This window comes from Crocodylus porosus, unplaced genomic scaffold, assembly GCF_001723895.1.
Source record: "Crocodylus porosus isolate Cpor-Errol unplaced genomic scaffold, CroPor_comp1, whole genome shotgun sequence".
In the NCBI taxonomy this organism is placed as follows: domain Eukaryota; kingdom Metazoa; phylum Chordata; order Crocodylia; family Crocodylidae; genus Crocodylus; species Crocodylus porosus.
Genome location: NW_017728886.1, coordinates 32,576,758 through 32,598,137, shown reverse-complemented (window position 1 = coordinate 32,598,137; position 21,380 = coordinate 32,576,758). Strand labels below are relative to the sequence as shown.

The 21,380-nt window shown below is 41.1% G+C and overlaps 1 protein-coding gene across 5 annotated transcripts in view; it reads left to right on the top strand.

Moving 5' to 3' along the window:
* MLLT10 (myeloid/lymphoid or mixed-lineage leukemia; translocated to, 10) overlaps positions 1-21,380 on the top strand; it is a 241,484-nt gene that overhangs the window by 75,750 nt on the left and 144,354 nt on the right. The gene's annotated exons all lie outside the window — the stretch shown is intronic.

The following is a 21,380-nucleotide window of genomic DNA, read 5'->3' as shown; positions in this document are numbered from 1 at the left end:
TGGTTTCTAAATGTTCCAGAACAAAATAGTGGATAGTGATGCAAACCTAGATGTATACCTAAGAAGCAAAAAAACCAAACAAACCAAAACCCCCCAGCAAAACTTTTTTTCTAGGGACCTTGTATTACTTTATTTGGATTTTTATTCTTTTAGATGAAAACTTCATTGTGGACTATAGGCAGATTTGGTATATTTCATGTATATTCAAAGGGAATAAGTAAGAATGAAACCAAGATACATAAACACTGTTTCATTAATTGGTTGTCAGAAGCTATAGTTTTAAAAGCAGTGACAAAAAATATAATCGAGTGATTTAGGTCTTTTCTTTCTCTATAATCTTTTGTGTGTCTTGCTAGCATGTTTTCATTCTTAATTGGTCTTTTCATTCCATTGTTATCTAGGTGGTTTCTTCAGAAAGAAAAGAACAAGTGTTTAATTTGTGGCTTCAGTTTAGTTGTATACAACTGTAAACCAAATACCCTTTTACCACAGCTGATAGCTACTTTGTGTATTTGTTCCTCTAAATTAAATTTGAAGATTATAAAAATAATGCTAGGACAGAATCAATATTGGCAAATTTGTGGGGAATTTCTTAGGAAACGGAACTGATAGTTGTTGGCAGTAATCTTCTTTAGATTGTTACAGTGTAGTTATGGATAGCATTAAGATAGGAAACATTACCCTATCTAGCTTAATTATTCATTGTGTGGAAATTCAAATAGTCCTGGAATAAATACAGATGGAAAAATTATCTGTAAGTAGACACCAACTGGCATGTGTCTTGCTTTTTATTTGGAATTAACCATTATTCCATTACTTGTTTTTCTTCAGTGCTGGACTGGAATTTACAATGCTTTTCCAAATGCGTGTCGGTCAGTTTTAATTCAGATGAGTTTGAACTTTACATAACTTTAAAATGTTTTTTGATATTGAAATATAAATCAATTTACTTCTAATTTATATTGAGGTATGAACGTGGGCCTCAATTACAGTTTTTAAAAGCTTAAGCAGTAGGGAGGGAAGAGTGGCACTGCCTAGAGGTACTATTCCTTTTAAAGTCATAATACTTTTGATGTCCTGGTGAGAATGATGGAGTGGCACTGCTTGCCATACTTGTTTAGCAAGTATTGCCAGTGCTGTGTCAGCATAGCTGTTCCACTCTTGCCACACCTAAAAGCTTTCTTCAGCATGAATGGTAGCTGAACTACACCTTTTTTTTCCCTTTGAACTCCTAAGCTCTAGGATCTTGGTTACGCCTGACCCTTCGGTACTGGAAGCAGGACATGAGGTCCTTGCACTTTCCTCCCTTCAGAACAACTTAGCATGGGAAGGAGAATTAAGTCCACGATATGGTTTTAAGTTCATCGACTATTTTGATATTTAAAGTGTTCTCATGGTATGTAATAATTATGTTCATAAAGCAGCATGGCTTACTTTACCACATTTTGCCTGTTAAGACCACAGGTTGGAATAAAAAACTATAGTTGATTAAAGGAATTAAGGTTGCATTTTCTTTTTAACCTTTTTCTTTTTATCATCAAATCAATAAGTCACTTAAAATAATATTACTACTTGGATATTTTGCCAAATACTAATCTTTACTGATTGCAATACACTGTATAGTCTAAGGGTTAATTCTTTTATTAAAGTTGATTACCTCTTGCATGTGACAGCTCATCTGGTGTACCGTGCAGATGGTAATCCATTACTGCTCGTCTTGTCTTTGTGACTTAGTTCTTGTGGAACCTTGGAAAAATACAAACTGCTGCTATTATGGGATATGGTCTCAAAGGGAAAATGAATGATCATGGATAGTTGAAAAGAGTTGATGATGTAAGAAAAAGCCCTTTGGCTACTTTTTCCCCTTCCTGTTTTCTTCTTTTCCCCTCACCCCCAAACCTTTTTATATTTTTGCCATCACTGCCCCTTGAGAAGAAATATTTGTATTTAAAAGCTTCCTATTAAAATTTAACATTGAGAGGCAGATGGTAATAATTCCTCAAAAGGCCTATTTGATTATAGTGTGTTAGGAACTAGAAGTATGGATTATGTTATTTTGTAGTGTAGGTAGAAAAGTTACCCAATATTGGCTGTGCACAGTGGGTAAATGACTTTTTAACTACTTGAATACTGTTCGTTTTTAAAAATGTGTGCTTATTCTCTGACAGTTGACTTTTTAAAACATCACAGAGGTTTCTGTGTTTCTCTTTCACTGGTTTCCATGCATGTCTACTGAACACATTCATAGAAGGTACTTAATATACAAGTAAAATACTATTTTTATTTCTTTTTCTCTCTTACTGCTTTTACTGAGAACTCAAATCTGTTTTGGCTTTGGTATTGCCAACAAATGCAGATTCTTTGCTTATAATAAGTCTGTTGCTCATATATTCCAGCTATGTCATTTTTACAATGGTAATAGAGATAAAACATAGTATTTAACACACAAAATCCAAATTCCAAGATTTTGCCTTTAGATAAGCACATGCAATTAATTCTTGCTGAATTCTCAGAGTTCCTATTTGAGTCTCTTGCCCTCTATGGCAGTTTAAATGTTAGATGAGGATTTAAAACAAACTGATTTAATTTTCTACAAGTAATTTTCTTTGGGTGTCTATTTCAATTTACTGCATCTGCCCATGATACTGATTGTTATTCCCTGGTTCCTTACAATGAAATCTTATTTTTCTGTATCAAGTGAAATATTTTACAACAGTACTGGGGCTTTTTTAAAAATCCTTTTTCCAAAAAAAAAAAGTCAGCTATTTCTTTTCTCCAAAATAACGTTTCTCAGATAATTTACTGAAGTTGTGATCAAACAGTTTGAAATTGGTGGCATATTTATTTGGAGGCATATTTCAGGTAGAGCTGATTAATGTTCTAATAATTAAAATATAGTTCCTTCCCAGGGCCCTCAATCATTTGCTTTTCAAGAAGATATCAGATAAAGGATTTAAGTTGGAAAGGTTTGTTTATATTACACCTACCACATGTAACACAAAGCTCCTCTCGGAGTGAGTTTGGTATAGTAGCTTTACTCAGAAGTTTTGAAATCTGGGATATACATTTAATCTGTGATATGACAAAACCTTTGCACTGTATCATTCTACATTTTATTGGAAAATGCTCTACAAACGTGTGAGCTATTATTTAGATATTTTTGTATCCTTCTGTTGATAAAGGGTCCCTTGGACTATAAGACCAATTTTACAAACCTCAGAGGTGAAGAGAAATTAAAATTAATGGATTTTAGATGCTTCTAATAGCAGCCTTTCTATAAATTATAATGCTCTGACTTTTAAGGTTGTGTATCTTCTGACTTACTATGGCGGTAGAAATTGTTATCTCATTGGAAAAGGGGTTCTCTATTCTTCAGGGCTTTAGTAGTATAAAGCACTTATTTATTGCCCTGGTATGTGCAAGATATTGGATTATGAACCTGTCACTAGTCCAAGTTGTAATGGAGTTAATTGGGTATCTCCAACTACTGTAAATCAGTTTGGTTTTTGAAAGGAGAAGGTGAGAGGATCCTGTTCCTTAAAACTTAAATGTATATTGTAAATATTCTATTAATATTGTTAAGAGAAAAGGCTATTTGTAAGATGTTTAGAAGTCTAGAAGTTTTAGTCAGTAATGCAGGTACATAAGAAATTACAATCAAATATATGAGAAGAGATGTGATAAAATCATATTATAATAAATGGTGTAGAGAAATTAAGTTAGGAACTTATGTTTTATCTTGTAACAAAATTCAAAGGGAATATCGGTGAATATAAAATGCTGGAAATTAAAAAATGTTAAAAGGAAACACTTTCACTGTATATACAGTTTTATTCAGGAAGCTGTCTGCCACAAGAAGTCCTTGAGTCGGATTTTATCAAGATTTATGAAAGGAATTGGACGTTTACATGAGTATTCATATTATCATAATTAATAATAAAACACATTTTGTGGCCAGGTTGGGCACTTTTATATGTGTTCCTGGAGGTGCGGGGGGCAGAACTTTATTTGAGCAGCTTTTAACACATCGGGTCTCATCTTTGTCGGTAATAGTTGGAGCATGGCCTATGACCTGAAGTAGGGAAGTGAAATATCCGGCACTTATACATGTGTGTAGAGGCTACCCTGATGCACTAGTATTCTAGCATGTAAGAGCAGATTCAATTAATACAGTCACTCGATTAATTGAGTCTGCTGGAGTGTGGCAGCATCCTCTTGCATCTCGTGTATCAGCATTCTTTTGCTTAAAAGTGGTGGCGGGGGTGCTTTAACTAAAGCTTGCTCTATGGAATACCAGCATGTTGGAATAGCCTCTGCACTCATGTATAGGTTGGATATTTCACTTCCCTGTTTCAGGTCATGGGCCATGCTTAAATTATTACCTATAAAGATGAGACCTGATGTGTTAGGAACAAGGGAAGGTTGTCCCAGTACTGTTCCTTATGCCTTGAATCAGCTGACACCTTGCCATCATCAGGCAGGATACTAGAGTTAGATGAAACTTTAGTCTCATGTTATATGGCAGTCTTATGTTTGTATCTAGTAACTTTGTATTCTGTTCCCTGGGTGGGCTTTCTCACAGAGCTACTGTAGGGAGTTGAGCTGAAGTTCCTGCTAAGAGTCTTGCAGATCAGAGTAGAGCAAATTGAGGATTCTTGTTGCAGTCCTGGTAGTTTTAGAGAAGCCTAGGAGAATATAGGGCATGGGTTCAAAACTCAAACTTTGAGCATCTCTTGGAAGGTGCACTTTCCAGTGAAAGCCTACCATGAGCAGGAAGCGTACTGCAGGTAGGAAGCTGAGCTGCACATACAAACACATGGCAAATTGATGAATTAATTAGTGAGAGCACAATTTGACTTGCTGTTTTCCTTTTCAAATCTGTTTTTGTGGTTCCTGCTTGTGGAATACTAATGAATGAGAGGTTTAATAAAAAATGATGGTGGGTCACTAGGACTTCCCTGAGGGGTTGTAAGTAGGGTGTGTATATAAAAGCAAATCAATTAAGAAAGATGTTGACATTTTAGTTAGTTTTCTTACATATATACATATCTACACTACATACCTACAATTTTTACTTACTGCAGCAAGTTTAGAAAATGGTTTGATACTTTACACCTATTTTCTAAAACGGTGATTCTCAACCAGCGTGCCACAGTACCTGCGGGTGCCTTAAGATTCTTTTAAGGGTGTCATAGGGTGCCATGCAGCTTTAGTTCTCTTAGTTGTGCTAACATAATACAAAAGATAAGCCTAGAGATTTCATATAGGAATCCATAATACTAAAAACATTCTGACCTTTTGTGGTCTCAGTTCTTTGTAACAACAAAAAATCCTCTATTTTTTCCATAGTCAAAAACAAGTAAAAATTAAAAGCTAGCATTTTCCAAGGGGTGCTTTGAGCCTAACCACTTGTTCTAAAAGCTTCCCAGGTCTTTGTAGTGCAGTGTGAGAAACCAAAGCTTTAGTGAATGGCAGATGGAACAAGAGAAATGGAGTTTAAGTTCCTGTGTGTTTTCCCCCACCCCTTCTTCACTGTTAGGACTTTAGTACAGGTTTTGCTAAAACCAAAAATGAATTTGCTTACATTAAAATAAATGCAAGGAATTTTCAAAGAGGTGTCAGGAAATATACCTTACCCAGGCAGCCAATTTCAGCATAAAACATTGATTATACTGAAACGTCTTTATTACTATTGAACTTTCTTTTATTTAACTTCTTTCACATGTAGCATATTCATTATAAGGAGATAGGTGTTTTTCAGAAATCTTGTTGTATCATTAGGGTAATTTAACCCATTTTCTAACCTTTTAATTAAAACACTTGAAATCTGGATGTATGCCACACAGAATAAGGAATCCTGTGCCTATTCTGTAGTTAGTTCCCTGTAGAAATGTGTGCATCTTAATTTATCTCGAGATGGAGTACTCTCTTTATAAATGAGGAGGGTACTTTTTACTTGAGGATTTTCTGTAACAGAGTTCACCTTTTATGCTTGTCCATCCAAAACCTTGATATTTTTTACCTTTCTTCCAGTCAGAAGCCATATGGGTTGAAGATTGGAGAGATTTTGTTTTCTTTGGAAATTATGAAGATCAGTGTATTGCATTTAAAATTGTAATAATAATAATTGTAAGGGCAGTCCAAGTGTTACCATGTTATAAGCAAAAATTAAGTGCATTTGTTGAGAAGTGCTGTACTATGGTACAGACAATTGGATAATTATTGTATATTATTGTGTATATTGTATTGAACTGTTTTTGAACACAGTATCCAAGTTAGAGATCATAATTGCTTACTGTGGGGCATAAAAGGCCTTAGATGTATTAAATAAAAATAATTTGTTCTTTGAAACCATATGCCTCCATGTACTTACGGTGTAAAATTTCTGTGAGGTATGGAATCTTTTATCTTTGCAGTGCCTACTAAACCAGGAACAGGTTATGAAGAAGGAAGTGTTTTAAAGAAATAACTGAAATGTTACTTAATTTGAATATGGTCAGTTTAGATTTACAGATTAATAGTAATGTTCTCATCTTTTTTAAAGTAATTATTGTAAGTTTATTATTTAGATTTTACTGAAGACAGAGAATATTCACAAACATAGGCAGGATTCTTTGAAAATACTTTGGAATGTGGAGTTGATATTTCCCAGAGGACAGCCTATGTATCAAATGTCTCTTGCTATTCCTGTGAAAAACTGCTCAAATTCTGATAAATAGAAAGCCTTTGAAAAATTATAAAAGTTTGAATCCTCTGAGTATGTGCAAACTGTACTTTATCAGTAGAGGTTTACTGCATTTTAGGAGCTAAATTCCCTGAAATTCTATCCATGCTATATATAAGTCTGAGAGGGACTCAAGTTGTAATTGCAGTTTAGTTGCTACAGGCTATGTTGGGTCCAGATATGAGACATTGAACTGTGAGCACTGTGTATTCAGTAATATCCTTATTGGGCCCAGTCATCATGGAGAAAGAAGCTTCCTGATTTTGAGTGAAGAACCAGGCCTGCACAAAGGAGTAATTAGAACAAGGAGGCTGTGTCTACACATGTGCTTAATTGTGGAGTAGACTAATTAGCGGCAACGTAAAGTATCACCATATACACATGCTATTTTATTAGGACAGAGTAAACTAATTAACACCACCATTATGTGGAGGGGCAGCTAACAGCAAATAATGTGTATGTAGCTGTTGATTATGGGTATAAATTGTGCCTGGTCAGCCCAGTCAGTAAGGGGCCGGATCCTGCCTGCTGCCTAAGCACGCAGCTCTGCACTTTCAGCACACTCATGCTCCAGCCAGCCCATCCTCTGCCCAGTGCCACCACTGGGAGCAGTAAACTGCTCTGCCCTGGTTCAGATGTCTTCTGTCCTGAGTGTACATGTAGATGCTGTGCCTAGGAGTAGTTTACTCCAGCTCAGACTGCTCCATAGTTTATTGCTTCAAATTAATTGCATGAGTAGATACACCTGGAGTGCCTGAGCGAATGCTGGAGATGGATTAGGGGGAAATTAGAATTAGGATCTGGAGTAGGAATAGGAGCCATTTAGGTAGGGGGAAATCTGAGATCAGATGATCAGTAAGCAAGTGATCAGATAGGGCTGGCCAAGGAAATTAAAGTTTGAGTATCAGGGAGTTAGGGACATATAAGGAAGTGAGAAGCAGAAGAAGATATAATCAGGAGCTGCTGTACAGGCTTGACAAGGAGATTGGAGTGGAAGAGAGTGACAGTGAGATTGCACAAGATGCTTGAGGAAAGAGATTGGCACACGGAAAATGGGAGGCGAAACCAGGGGGAATTAAATCTAATGAGGAAAAGAACTGGATTTTCAGCCTGAGTAAAAACTAAGTAGGCAATAAAAAAAAAAACCCCAAAAAACCTGGCAAGGAGCTGGATTGAGTAAGAGACAGGGCTGGGATGGAGGTAAAAACGACATTATTAAGCTTGCATATTCAAGGACTCAGAGTTAGGAAATGTTAGAATTAAGGTTGTTTTTGCAACCTTAATTTGACCTTAGTGTGCATACACTTTACATTACATACTTTATATAAATACAGTCTATTTTTTTTCCATAGGACCTGTGTCTTGTTCAGTGAACATGATGCTCATGTAATTTAATATTTTTTTTCTGAATTTGTGAAATATTTAGCCTAATTTTTTAGTTACTGAATATTTTTCAAACACTACTCTTAGGAGACTTACTAATTTTATGTGCTTTTTTTGTGGTACTCATCACTATCTGTGTGCTTTTCAGGAATTGAGGAATTTTATTTTCAAAATATCCTTCTGAGATGAGAGGAAGTTATCCTTAATTTACAGATGTGGACTGTAGGTACAGGGCAATTAAGGTAAAATATTTCCAGTAATTTCAGGTGTGCAAACTGAGACAACTAGGACCAGATTTTTCAGAGGACTTAGCATTATGTAATGCTTCATACATTCAAAGCTTTTAAACTTCTTTCAGTGTGGATTTTCAGCGCTTGTACAAATCAGACCCAAGGGCATAGATCCACAAAAGACTTAAGTGACTTAAGTGATATTTATGCAAAATTCAGGCACTGAAATGTGAAGTGATCCTCAAAACCCCTTTCTAACCTCTTTGGCATGTAGAATCCTTTAATGCTGAAGGTTTCACCTGTAAAAATCCCTAGGTCCCAAAAGTTTACTTCTCTGCACATTTGGAGCTGCTGCCAGTTTAGCCCTTCTGAGTCCTGGTTGGGATCCTTAAAGCAGGTGCTCCTCTGTTTGAGATGCATGCTTAACATGCATTGACAGTACTCAGCTCTGTGTGAGACAGTGCAGCCACTTTTGGTCAAACGTGGCTGGAGGAGGTATGTGAGGTGGAGGCATTTCACTTTTATAGAGTAGCTCAGTAGTTAGAGCACTGGGCCCAAGCTTTTTGGCAGTCCTACTTTTATATGGTTCTGTGATTCTAAATCTCATGCATATTGTTTGTCAGTGAGAATTGCACCAAGTAGATCCTTGGTGGGGCTGGTACTTGGAATTATTGAACACCTCCAACTCTCCTTGAAATCGGTGGAAGGATAAAGTACTAGACATCTTTGAAAATCAGACCATAGTCAAAAAACTCTACAGTGTAAAGGTAGGATTAGTGGTATAGCTTGGTAGCATGAATTGCTTTCATCCCTGTCAGGAGAATTTTTGAATATTATCTGGTGTAAGAAGAGCTAGCGCAAATATGTTATTTTCCTCAGCTTTGCGTAATATTATGCTTTATTTTGTGTCAGTTGAATACCCAAGTTAGTGTAATCTACTGGAGCTGACAGAAGTCCATCTTGATAGATTACATGGCAGAGTAGTCCTCTGAGTCTTGTGTTGGTAGAGAGAAAATGTTGTAGTAGGACAGAAATTTCTGTTAATATGTAGGAGAAATAAAATTCTGAATTGGGTTAATCTCTGTGTACATTAAGCAGTCCTTTAGTTTAAACCATATTTTGATAAATTTACAAACATTCAGTGTATGTAACCAAGAGGAGAAACAAAGATGAGGAGAAACAAAAATACTAGTTTTAGGCTTAAAATTCTTCTCAACTGCTCACTCTTTCTCCCCGCCCCCCCCCAGATTTGTCTGATATCACAGGGTAAAGGTCTTTAAAATTTATTCTAACATATAGAGTTATGTTAGAATTTTTTTCCTGGACACTTTAATTTTTAGCTTCCACTTCGCTGATTAAAAAAATGCTGTGCAGAACATGGTAAAATACTAATGGTGATTAATAACAGTGATGGATTTGCTCCACTGACCATGTAACTTGTTCTGTTGAATCTTTGAATGATAGAAACCATCAGATTCTCTTGAGAGAAGTCTTATACAGCAATAATCAGTTTTTCACAGAACTTCTTTTTGTGGATGGCTACTATGAAAAGGCAATACTTCAGATTTTTTCCCTGAGATTCTTTGTTTATTCTTGGAATAAACCATGTATAAAGCACTTGCTTTTGGAGATGCAGGTTTATCAGCGCTGAGACGTAATGGATTTTTTTTTTCTTTTTTAACCGTGGAATACAGCTGTATCCATATGATTAAGGCCAGATTGTGACTCTCCATAGGAAGAGGGGACATAAGCTACTCTTCTCCATTTCCTTCCTGTTCCTAGTGTCATTTACGCTAGGCTGCGTAAAAGGATTTAGGGTGCTCTCTGTTCTGAGAAAGGACAGTATCCTTTGCAGTTATAAAGCTGACAGGGTACAGGAAGTAGTGAAGACCACCCTTTAAGGGGTAGCCTCACTGTTGTTAACTTTATTGTTGCTAGTAAGGATGATTCCTGGAAGGCATGCTTTTTGCATCATTTTTCTTCTCTGAGTTGGTTGTGCATCTTTACTATTTGATGTTTTTGGGAGAGACTTTCCCTGATCTAGCATTCATTGTGCTGGCCCTCTGTCTTGGGCCTGAGAGGTAAGGCATGTTCAACCTGAGGCCTTCTGTTGTTGTTGTTGCTGGTGGTTTCTTTAAACAAAAAAACACCCATGGGAATAATACATTTTAGCTCAAGAATATTGAGCAATGACCATCAACACTATTTTGTTTTCTAGGACGTCAGCTTTTCCCAAAGCACACTGCTTGATTGTCTTAAAACTTGCTTGTGGACATCATAGGATTTTATAACATGTCATCTGTTCTTTCCTTACTAGGTTCTGTATAAAATTCATCACATTTCTTTTTGAAGAAATATAAAGTGAAGGCCATGATTGTTATGATGATTAGTTATTGAACAGTTCTTTGTAGATTTAAATATTATAGGAGTGTTAAATATTGTGAAGTACCCATAATCAGTCAGTAATATTCAAGTTTCTGAATTCTACTAGAACTGTTTTTGAATAAATAATGTAAAAAGGGAAAGTCACTTGCTCCAAATTATGATGTTATATGTTAGCTTGTGTTTCTGGAGGGACGGTTTTACGCGGTATTCTGGTTTTCAGTATTTTTTCAAACTATTGAGAAAATTTAGCCACCGTGATACCCTTTATTTTGAAATTCTTGTAGAGTATGTATAGTAACAATAACTAAAGTACTAACTAATTAGGCTGTGCCAAGCTTCGGTCACTGATTCGATTCAGCAGAGATTTGGCCCGATTCAGAGGCCAAATCTCTGAATCGAATCAGACCCTTTAATCCCTCCTATTCTAATTGGAATCCTCTGAATCAATTTGGAAAGATTTGATAATTTGGACATAGACAGAACTTTAAATGTTTTTTCTACATACCTCAAGGTACCAGGTGGCCCGTGAACACTGAGATGCTGGGGCGTTCAGTGGAGGACCCGGAAGTGGACCAGAAGCACTTCTGGTCCACTTCCAGGTCTGCTACAGACTGTATTGGGGACCCCCTATCTCCCAGCTTGGCAACTGGTACCTCCTGGGTCTGGGGGGGGGCATGCGGGCTCCTCTTGCGGCTGATCACTAAAAGTGGGCCAGAAGTACTTCCGGGTCTGCCACCGAGTGCATGGGGGGCCCCTCCTACGCTCCTCTAGGACACTCCATCTGCCTTACTATCATAGCATTCACAAGCCACGCCTGGTACCTCGAGATACATAGAAAAAAACATTTAAAGCTGTGTCTATGGCCAAATCGCTGATTCTCTGAATCAGTATTGAATCTTCAGTTTCGTATTCGGCTAAATCAAATCGGGACAGTGATCTGAATCAACAAATCGAATCACTGTCCCCGATTCGGGCTGAATCTGAACCAAATATGGCCAGGTTTCAGAGAAGGGCCACTCGTATGGTCAGAGGCCAACAGGCAAGGCCCTACAAGGAGAGACTGATGGACCTAGATCTCTTCTTCAGGCTTCGCAAGAGAAGGCTGAGAGGTGATCTTGTGGCTGCCCATAAATTCATCAGGGGAGGGCAGCAGGGAATAGGAGATGCTCTATTTACTAGGGCACCCTCTGGAGTTACTAGGAACGATGATCCCAAATTGACGGAGAGCATACTTAGGTTGGATATTAGAAAGAACTTCTTCACAGTAAGGGTTGCCAGAATTTGGAATAGGCTTTCAGGGGAGGGGATGCTCTCCCCTACCTTGGGGGTTTTCAGGACTAGACTGGACAAGCACCTATCTGGGGTCGCTTGACCCCAGCACTCTTTTCTGCCCAGGACTGGGGGTCAGACTTGATGACCTACTGAGGTCCCTTCCAACCCTAACATCTACGAACCTATGGCCTGTTTTGCACACCCCTACTAACTAAGGTACAAATAATGTATCATTGAGCATTTTCAATATTGGCAGATTGAAAGCATGGTACCAAATAATAATCTTTTGAGAATTATAGTCTTGTGAGCTGTCAGAAATGCACACAGTTAAACAAACAAAAAAAAATCAATAAATAACAAAAGCAAGTACTGTATGATGGTACAGTGACCTTACTTACCACCTTTTCCTTTTGTAATGGGAAGGTTTCTCACTCTTTGAACTAGTCAACAATATAATAGATGAATGATTAATGGATACAACTTAGACATCAACAGTTTCAGGTTGCTTACAAAAACTATTTAAGGTAGTGAGCTAACTTTGTCAAAAGGAAATTGTATCATGATTTAAAAACCAGTTAAAATGGACAGAAAGCCATGTAGAAAAAAGCAAGTAATTATTATCATAGATAAGAGTGCCATGAAGAGCGGTTCATGGAATTGTTCAAAAATTTCTATGGTTGCTAAAAGAGTGAGGTGGCAATCCTGTTCATTTAGATTCTAAAGCAGTAGATTTTTGAGGAATCAGGACTCTTGGTAGAGTTCATTATCTTCTATTAGGAGAAAAGATCATAAAAGTTCTTCTCCTGGGTAGAAATGAAAGTTCTCATAGGAAAGTTAAAGGTATGGTAAAATCTCCTGTTTGGAACGGTTCATGGTAGGTTTTGAAGCGCTCTGGTATCCAGTAATCACCCCCACCTCCCCTTTCCAGAGTACTTTTAACTTTTTTTGCAATTACTTTATATTGAAGGAACCATTCAAACTTCACTTGCACATAGATTGATAGATTCTGACTTGGTTGTAACATATTAGGAAAAACTCCCTTATGAATTTGTCTTGTGCCAGAAGAATTAAAGGTGTCAGTGGGGTGGCTCACAAAAACCATGGTGTAAATCTGGACTAAATTCAAGGTTACATTACTGTAACAGTTCATGTTTAGGACTTTGGTAGACATGAAGGATGAAGGGAAGGTCACTTACTGAGTAACATCATAAAATATTGAACATTTGCCTCATTCACTTCACATCATCCAATCTTTGTAGTGAGTGAGGTGTGGAACCCAACAGAAATGTGATTATGCACCTACAAACTTTTATTATTAACATGAGACATATTGCATAGGCAGCCTTAATTTTGACATTTTCTCATTGTTGAGTGCTTGACTTTGCTTCTTTGTGCAAGAAGCAAAGACAATTTTACTTTGCGCTCTCGCTTGTTCTCACTCTCTTCTTGATTTGGTTTGTAAAGGGGGCATTGACAGGATTCCTTGGAACTATAATTCCTTTCTTAAATATTCTTTGAGTAAGATTTTGATTCATTCTCACTTTCTAAAATTGTTTAACCTAGGTGTTTAAATGTATACAATTTTAAACAGGTGAGTGTTTACCTACTTCCTCTAGACGAGTGTTTCTCAACCTGTGGGTTGCAACCCAAAAGTTGGTCACAAGCATATTTGACAGGGTAGTGAGCAAGTCCCAGAAAAATGTGGGAAAGTGTGGGTTTCACTTTGCAGACTGACAGCATTCCAGCCTGCCAGGAGCTGCTTGGGGCAATTGGAGGCAGCGGGTGCACATGTGTCTGTGTGCACATGCGCATGTGGCTGGCATCCAGCTAGGCAGGGTTGTGGGAGCAGCCCCACCAGATGGATCCAAGTAAGTGTATGGGAAGTTGAGGTTGGAGGTCCATGGCTTGGGGACTGTCTGAAGGTGGTTGTGGATGTGGAGGGGATGGGGGAGTGTGTGAGGGGGGGTTGGGAAGGCTGCTGGCACTGAGGGAAGGTATCCGGGTATGGAGGTGGTCAGGGTGGGGGGTAAGGTGCCTGCTTCTCCAATGGGGGAAGGAGGTGAGGGGGAAGGGTCCTTCAGGGGTGGTGGGGAGCTGCATGGCTGGGCTGGCAGCAGTGGGGCTGGTGCCTGTACTCACAGAGACAGGGTGCCCGGGAGACGTTGGTTAGAGGGAGGCAAGGGGGGAGCTCTGCTGCCACCCGCATGAGCCAGAGACACTGCAGTCACCATGCTCCGGTCAGAGTGGGGTGGGGGCACCTGGAGGACCCCCTCTGGCAGGGTTGGGAGGAGCAGGTAGGTTGGGAGTGAGGGGCACCAGCATGGCCTGGGGGGACGAGGGTCGGTGGCTTGGGACTGAGGGGCACCAGCAGGGCCAGGTCACTGTGGGTTGGGACTGGTCATCAGTGTTTACAAATGGGTCCTGGTACAAAAAAGATTGAGAACCACTGCTCTAAACTATTTAGTACTTTCAGGGTTTCTCCTGTTGTCTGAAAAACTTCCCTTTGCAGTGGTGTCTCTTCCTCTAGTTCTTTGCAGTAGATGAAGCAGGATTTCTAAACATAGTATGGGACAAAATTCTATACATCCTAGACTCATGGTCAGTACCCTTAGATTATGAAGTGTTGAGTGAATGGTTTCAATAACTTTCAGTCTAGGTCATGTAGATCATATTTATTTTAAAAGACTATCTTAAGTGTAAATTGTGTTATGATCTTATCCTCAACCCATTGAACTAACAAAACTCTATATTAAATCCCCATGTTTTCGCAGACAGTTTGCAGTTTTAATAGTGTAAAATTCAGACTGTTAAAACTGCCTATTCAAAATATGGTTCCCTGTACCACAAATAGGCATGTATCATACCTAAGCACTAGATGTAGGCATTATAAATGTACTTAAAATATATTGTATTTGTAGCAAAAAAAATTTCACTTTTGTCTCCTCAAAAGCAACTCAGTCACTTTGTTTAAACTTATTCATCCTCAGCCTGGTTTCAGGCTCTGCTAAACTTCAGCACCAAGAGTGAAAGTTTACCAAAGTAATAAACAATTTGTTTTGCAGCATTGTTCTTTAGACTTATAATATGATCAACCTTAACTATTACCACTATAACAAATAAGAATAGTGATCTCAGTTATGTTAGGATAAAATTAGAAAAGCTATATATTTGTATACTTTAGTTGCAAGCTGAGTGTTCTGTTTCCAGTGGTATAGTATTGTAGCTGGCTGTTTTATAGTGCTCAAAAACATCTGCCTCTGAAATTTATGAGGGGCCAAACCCACACACCAGGAACAGGAGTATTTTGGAGTACTCCATAGAATATTATGCATGTTTCCTGAATTAGGTTTACTGCTATAGGGGGTTTGGTGCCTGTAAGCACCTGGGGATAAGACATGTCTAGCTTTATTGTTTGTATGTTTTTATGAATTATGGTATTTTGATACAAATGTAAATTTATATTTTGCCCAGCACAGGTTAATAGAACAATGTTGAACCTCAAAGTTCCTTCCCTATTTACATTTTCAAGTAGTAAACAACTAAGAATTCATATTTGACTTATGGAAATAAGCCTGCTACATGATGGGGTGATGTGACTCCATATTCTCACAGGCCATGATGACTTCTGTGTCAAAAGAAGAAGTGTTTGTTCAAAGTTTCCTGGGCATAAGGGCTACTTGCAGATATTAAAAGAAAAAAGAAAAGAAAAAAAAAACTCAGCATGTTTCTGCACTGAGCCCAGCACATGTCCAGAAGAGGCAGCACCTCAGTTGGACCCGGCTCCTCTGATGTCTGTTTAGATTGGGTGCTTTAGTGGGGCTTTTTTGGTTCTTTTATGTACAGCTGATTTGAATCAGCTTTGGTGCTTTTATCTACCTGATTAAATCAGCTGTAGCTAAAAGCACAAAAAAGCCCCTCTGGAATGCCTGATCTATACAAATGCTGCAGAGCTGGGTTGAAGTAACATGCTGCTGCTTCTGGTAAAGAGCAGGATTTTTGTTTTGTTCTGTTGCTTTTTTTAATGTCTGCTATGATGCTTTAGTCACCCAGTGGTTTAGCTGGGCAGTGCAGACTGAGAGACTGGGAGAAGAGTGTGGCTTCTACAGAAGTGGAAGCTGCATTCTTAGAGCTCAGAGATAAAATAAAATAATGTTTCTAATATTTTCTTTTATTTGTTTATTCTTACATCACTGTCTGCATCTTAACATATGGTTACTGATTTCTTATGATCTTGTTTTTGTAATTTTTTGATGTGTTTACATTGTTTATAGTCAGTGGTAAATACGGTTTTCAGAGCAAAGACAATACAGATGAGCCTCTTCTTTAGATGGGAGTGGGGGATTTATAAGTTCTGAACACATTACCGGACAAAAATACGGTTCTTTTAGCTGGCAAAATATCCTCTACTAAGAACTGGCAAGACCTGGATGAGATGGGTGCAGCTGAGGGACTGTGGGTCAAGAAGTTAGCCCATTAGTGCATTTCGGTCTGTTCTCAGTGGTCAAGCAGCAGATGGCAGAGAGGAATTTGGGGTGAAGCACACATCAGAAGGTGTGAGAGCATCCCAGAATGCATCTTTAAGGCTTATTTGACCAAATCCAGTGGTCAGGGTGGATCATAGTTGCTACTAGAGCATTGGTTGGCTCTCACAAATTCAGCATTTCTCTCTCTTGTTAAAATATCCTAAACTAATCTTCTGTTTAACAAGTCACACAGATTATAACATGACCGTTTTATCATGGAGAAGGCAATGTCAAGATCTTCTGCAGGTGTTGAGTGAATGGTTTCAATAACTTTCAGTCTAGGTCATGTAGATCATATTTATTTTAAAAGACTATCTTAAGTGTAAATTGTGTTATGATCTTATCCTCAACCCATTGAAGTAAAATGGGATGAGACATGGGAATTCCTGGAAATTACAATAATTAAATTATGTGTTATGTAACATAAAAAGAAAATGAACAACAAAATCTGTGTATATTAAATGAAGTTGTCTGATCACAGCTACGAAACTGATTTCTTTATTGTTAGGGTGTAGATATGTTCTAGGTTAGTGGACCAGATGAGTGGTGTGGGGCTTTTTCATGGCCCTTGTGTGCCAACATCAGGCCTCACACTGCCTCTGTCTGGAACCCTGTGCTGGGATTGGGCACTGCATGGCCTTTGCCAGCCCAGTGTACTGATATCAGGCCCTGGCACCACACCATCCCTGCCTGGCCCTGTGTATCAGGATTGTGCGCTGCACGCCCAGTCTAGCACACAGGGTCATGTTGTCCAGCCACTGCTTCCCTGCTACCAAATTTTCAGATGTGTGGAAAGGCCTTCTGGCTGGATGACATGACTGTGGGGCACGGGTGGGCAATTATTTGTGCCTGTAGGCCACATAGGGAGTTTTGCTGAGCTGTTGTGGGTAGGGCTGTGCAAAGCTCCAGTAGCCAATTCGATTCAGAGGAGATTTGGTCCGATTTGGCAGCCAAGTCTCCGAATCCAAATCGAATCGGGAGATGCATTAAAAGTTCCAATTGAATTGGAAGCTTCCAAATTGATTCAGAAAAGATTTGGCACTGATTTGGAGATTTGGCCATAAACTAAACGGGCAGCAGTCCTCAAGGACGCTGGACACAGCGGCCTCCAGCTAGTACATCTGTTGGGATGGGTGAAGGGATAGGGAAGGAGCGTGCTGGGGGGAGGGCAGATTAGCGCCCCTGCAGTGAGGGAGGTACAGGCTGCCCAGCCAGGGTGGGGTGGGGCAGGATGCAGGGAGGAGGGTTCCTGCGACTGCACACCGCCATCCACCACCTTTCCAGGAGGGCGTACGAGCAGGTGTGTGCCCCCGGATCTATGCAGGGTGGGCTGAGCTGGGCTGACACTCCGGGAGGCTAGCCCCAGCAACTCGCTGCCAGGCTGCATTCTGCGGGGCAGGTGGAGCCAAGGCTGCGCTCCAGGGGGCCAGCTCCAGCTGCAGCCCAGAGCACAGCCCTGGCTCTGCCCATCCCGCAGAGTGCAGTGGAACAGGGGCTATAGGGGGGTGCAGCCACCCTAAAATTCCTCATAGCCCCTGCAGCTGGCCCCGCCTCAATCTGGGTGCATGCACCTGCTGCCATGCCCTGCCACTGCTCGCCCAGCTGGGGCAAAACTGTGGCTTGTCTGGGAGGTGCAGTTAGGTTGGGCGAGTGGCAGGAGGGCATAGCCCCCACTCTCAGCACCTTCTGCTGCCCGGCCCAGCCTTCTCTGTGCAGATCTGGGAGCACACACCCACTCCCATGCACTTACGGACAGGTAGTGTGCAGTTGTGGGAGCCCTCCTCCCTGAGTCCTACACTCTTTCCAGTGCCGGCTGGGTGGCTTGTCCTAGCCTCAGTCCCAATCCCTTCTTTGCTGTGAGGGTGTTGATCTGCTCTGCCCCCCCCCCCCGCCTACCACAACAGGCTTACCAGCTGGAGGCAACTGTATCCAGTGTGGTGAGGACTGCTGCCTATTTAGTCTATGGCTGAGTCTCCGGATCTGAATTAGCCAAATTGAACTGGGACAGTGATTCAAATCACCAAATCAAATCACTGTCCCTCCGAATTGGCTGAATCCAAATTGAATACTTGCTGCTTTGCACAGGCCTAGTTGTGGGCTGGGTCAGTGCCCCTCTCTTCCCCCACACAACAGCTTACTAAAACTCCCTAAGCGGTCCCATTCCATTCACTTGGCTGCAAGCCCTGTTGGCATGGGTCCCAGATGGTCTCCATAGAGACCCCAGGATCATGGGACGGTGACAGTGTGGGGCCAAGGTCTGGGGGAGAGCCACAATCTGCTCTGCAGACACCCGTGCCCATGTAACCAGTACCCATCGCAGGGCCGTGCAGGCAGCAGATCATGGCTCTGCTCTGTGCTTGGCTGGGGTGGGGCTGTGGGCAGGTGGGGAGCAGTATCCAGGAGTGGGATGGGTGGGTAGGGCTGGGATCACAGGGCCCCAGTTCTGCACTGTCACTGTCCCGCAAACCCAGCCTGGTTTCACCCACCCAGCCTGCTCCCAGATGCTGCTCCCTTGGTTCCCATTCCTGGCTCCATCCTGGCAGAGCGTGGAGCAGAACTGTGATCCTCTGCCTGCATCCCCCCGTGACGGGCGGTGGTGTGCAGGGAGCAGATTGTGGCTCTGCCCCAGGCCCTGGCCTGATGCTCTCATCACCCTGTTTATCCTGGGGTCTCCATGGAGACTGGCTAGGACCCATGTAGGCAGGGTGTGTGGCCAGGCACATGGGATGGGGCTGCAGGTGGATGGGGCTCAGGTCTGGGATCCTATGGGCAGTGACAGCATGGGGCTATGGCCGGTGCAGAGCTGTGATCCACTCCCTGCATGCCCTTGCCCATGGAACCTGCTCCTGACTCAGAGACATGCAGTGAGCAAGATCACTGCTATGCCTGTGCTCTGGCCCTGGCCCTGGCCCTGTGCTGTCACTACCCTGCATTTTTGCCCTGTGATCCTGGCCTTGCCCACCTGCCCCACTTCACATGCCACAGCCCAGGCTGCTGTCTGTGCCTGGACTGGGCCGGACCAAAGGACCTGTCATGGACTGGATAAAATCCCTTAGTGAGTCAGATCCAGCTCACAGGCTGTATTTTTCCTACTTCTGCTCTGGAAACTGGATAATGACCTGTGGGCCAGAGGTTGAGATCCCATGTTCTAGGTTAAGGTTTGTTTTTCTTGTGTACATATATAACTAAAATAAATTGATAGCCATGTTGTAACTTTTTTTTCTTTTTTCCTATGAGATCTTACTACCTTTAGTAATTTGTCATTATCGCAGTCTGTATTACATGCTTATGTTCAGTAAATTATTACATTTTTTTTGTTTTCCTAGGTGCGTCTGTAGATCTTAATTTATGGAATGAATAGTTGCTTTTACCAATCCTGTAACTGTCTAAAATAGCAGCATTTAGTTGGCAATCCTTGGACTCCTAATCATGGGTCTTTAATGCTTGGGCCTAAGGTTATAAGTGAGATGAATTCATTCCACTCTTTCCCTTCGTTCCATCTTAGGTCCTGATGCACTTAGCAGCAGTGCTGCTTGCCCACAGAAGTGGAAGCACTGCAATGTTTGCTCTTTTTTCTCCCTTCAAGTGAAAGTGTTTTACATTTGGGTTGTTAAATTAGGATCATAGGAAAATAGAACTGGAAGGGACCTCCTAAGGCCGTCTAGTCCAGCCACCTGGCCAAGGCAGGACATCCCTCACTAAATGATCCCAGCCAAGGGTCTGTCTAACCAGGTCTTGAAAATTTCCAAGGATAGAAGTTCCAGTGCTTGACCACCCTCACAGTTAGAAAGTTCACCCTAATCTCTAACCTGCTGCAGTTTGAGGCCACTGCTCCTAGTCCTTTGCCCCACAGCCACAGAAAAATCTCTCTCTATTCTCTAATTGCCCTTTGGGTATTTAAAGACTGCTATCAAATTCCACTACAGTCTCCTTTTCTCTGGATTAAGCAATCCTAGCTCTTTCAGCTTTTCTACATAAGTCATGCTTTTCAGGCCTCTAGTCATTCTTGTCGCACTTTGTGCTTTTTCTAGTTTGTCCACATCTGTCTTCAAGTGAGAGACCCAAAACTGTACACAGTAACTTCAAGTAAAGCTTTATTTTATGAAGACTAAGTAAAAAAAAAAAAAAAAAAAAAGCATTGAATGCTTCAGTCTTCGACATCAACCCTAGATTTCAGGAGGGCAGACTTCAACGAGCTAAGGAGAATAGTCAGGGAAGCACTGAGGTCCCAGAGGGGAGGGGAGCCAGGTGTCCAAGGAGAGTGGTTGCTCCTCAAGGAGACGATCCTCCAAGCCCAAGGAGAGGTAATCCCAACGAGGATCAAAGGGAGCAGGAGGGCACACAAGCCCCCATGGCTCACCAGAAGCATCCGGGAACGTCTCCTAACTAAAGGGGAGGCGTACACCCAGTGGAAAGGAGGGGACATCACCAGGGATGACTACTGCAGTTGCCTCGGGGATGTAGGGGGGCAGTCAGGAAGGCCAAGGCAGAGATGGAACTGGGACTAGCTTCCCAGATTAAGGACAACAAGAAGTCCTTCTTTAAATACATAGAGGGTAAAAAGAAGGTTCTGGGTAATGTGGGGCCCCTGCGGGACACGTTGGGAAATTTGGTTTTCACACCAGACAACAAAGCCAACATGTTTAATGATTTCTTTGCCTCCATCTTCCTAAGCAGGGACCAGAACAGCTACCCCCCCTGCTGGGCCTCCCTCAGGCCCCAGGGGAGGCACACCTGGGCCAAGGGTTAGTGAGGAACTAGTTAGGGAGCTTCTGGAGGGACTGGACGTATTCAAGTCAGCCGGTCTGGATGATCTCCACCCTAGAGTCCTTAAGGAATAGGCCGAGGTCATTGCAGGACCCC